Source organism: Sinocyclocheilus rhinocerous, unplaced genomic scaffold (genome assembly GCF_001515625.1).
Source record: "Sinocyclocheilus rhinocerous isolate Xijiao unplaced genomic scaffold, SAMN03320098_v1.1 scaffold24512, whole genome shotgun sequence".
NCBI classification, from domain to species: Eukaryota; Metazoa; Chordata; class Actinopteri; order Cypriniformes; family Cyprinidae; genus Sinocyclocheilus; species Sinocyclocheilus rhinocerous.
The window spans coordinates 669-2,360 of NW_015634664.1; the positions used below are offsets into that span (position 1 = coordinate 669).

General features: G+C 34.3%; 1 long non-coding RNA gene across 1 annotated transcript; it reads right to left on the minus strand.

Annotated features, from left to right (window-relative positions):
• Positions 1 to 1,126: 1,126 nt before the first annotated feature.
• On the minus strand, positions 1,127 to 1,643 carry LOC107745947 (uncharacterized). Its single transcript, XR_001640641.1, has 2 exons — positions 1,573 to 1,643; positions 1,127 to 1,409 (listed from the first exon to the last, which is right to left on the minus strand). It is a non-coding gene; the product is annotated as an uncharacterized LOC107745947 (long non-coding RNA).
• Between the last annotated feature and the right edge of the window lie 49 nt (positions 1,644 to 1,692).

The window sequence follows — 1,692 nt, forward strand, 5'->3', positions numbered from 1 at the left end:
GAAGGAAAGATTCTCAAAACTTTTAAAGCAGGTAAAGTCATTTATTAATATATGTTTAAACATACAGGAAGTAGAATAGAATGACATACAGTACAGAAAATCTTAATTGTCCCTCTTATACCCTGAACAAAGCAATGTTAAACATGAGTGAAATACAACTGAAAGAAAAGAAAAAGACAGTAAACCTGAAATTAAACTAAAAATATATATATTTAAAAACATTGATTGATGCACCAGATGTGGCAGTATCATACTGTAATGATGAAGAACAGTGTCTCATGTTTAATTCACATATATCTTTTTAAAGAGATCTGCGGATGCCACAGATCTTGATTTGCAATATTCCTTGAATGGAGTCACAAACAGAGCAAAATCAAAAATAGCTGAACTCAAAAGACATGACTGCTCTCATCTGCACATATCTGATTATAAAAACCTTGTCAGTCACAGTGAGGTAATAAGAATGATTTACGATAAATATTTTTTATCCTAAACATCTATTGATTGATTTGGTGCAGTTTATAAAGAACAATATGAGTTTAAAATCCATCAAACATTTGTTGCTTCTAGATTTTAAGTTAAATGACAAAAACGTACACATGTATAATATTATCAAATGCAATATTAAAATACATCATTAAAAAAGTAAGAATTTTGCTGTATCAAAAGAGGTTGTGATATTTATAAAGCAGCGATTTCCTTTTTCAAATTAAAAAAAAAGTTTTTCTCACTAAATGTTGTTTTAATACAGTTTTAAAAGATAGTTCCTTAAAATCCCAGAGTAAGCAGATGGCAACAGCGGCAAGAAAAAAAATTAAGATGTTTAAAATGGTGTCCTCTTCCTTGCACTGGCACATATTTCAACAGATTTGTGCAGAACATACATAGAAATACATACAAATTACAGTACAATCAGAGGATCCAGTTGCTCTGTTATGCTGTGGGGATCAGATTCATATTCATATTCTGCTGGTCTTAGAGTGAACGATCAGTGCAAATCAACAAGAAGTTGATCACCTTTATCTTTTTCATCACGCAGTGAAATCGTGGACTCTCAAGGCTAATTTTTCACAAAATAATGTCAGCTCCACATCATTAAAACAACAATTACTATAATATTTTTAACGATACATATCACACCCCCAGCTGCCGTTATATGTTGACAGAATTGTGTTGGTGTTGAAGGGAAATAACAAGTAACCAGTGGCGTCGCAGGTGTTCAGGGCTCCTGTGCAGTTGAGTCACATTCAGTGAAGATCATTATAGTTCCTCCAGTTCCTGTCTGTGCTCTGTATTCTCCTGTACTGGAACCTGTGTGTGACCTCTGTGCTGACGTCGCCATATGATGACAGAAATCACAATCACAGTCAGAATCACCGAACACACTACAACTGACACAATCCATTTCGCTGCAGATGGAAAAGGGGAAGATGAGAAGAGAGCACTTTTTTTTTTTATGTGTGGAAAAGGGGAAGATGGGAAGAGAGCACATTTGAAAAAAAGAGTTTTTTTCATTATTAAACTCACTGCTTGAAGATTTTGTAAAGCTCTCAATGCCTCCCTCTGTCTTACTCTGTTGTTCAGTACCATTAGTTTTGTCTTTGTCATTCTCCCGTTTGTCCTTTAATTCTGTACCTGATTCTAGAAGATATTGAGAGGTCAGTCTCACAGTTCAGCATCAATGTGATGTTC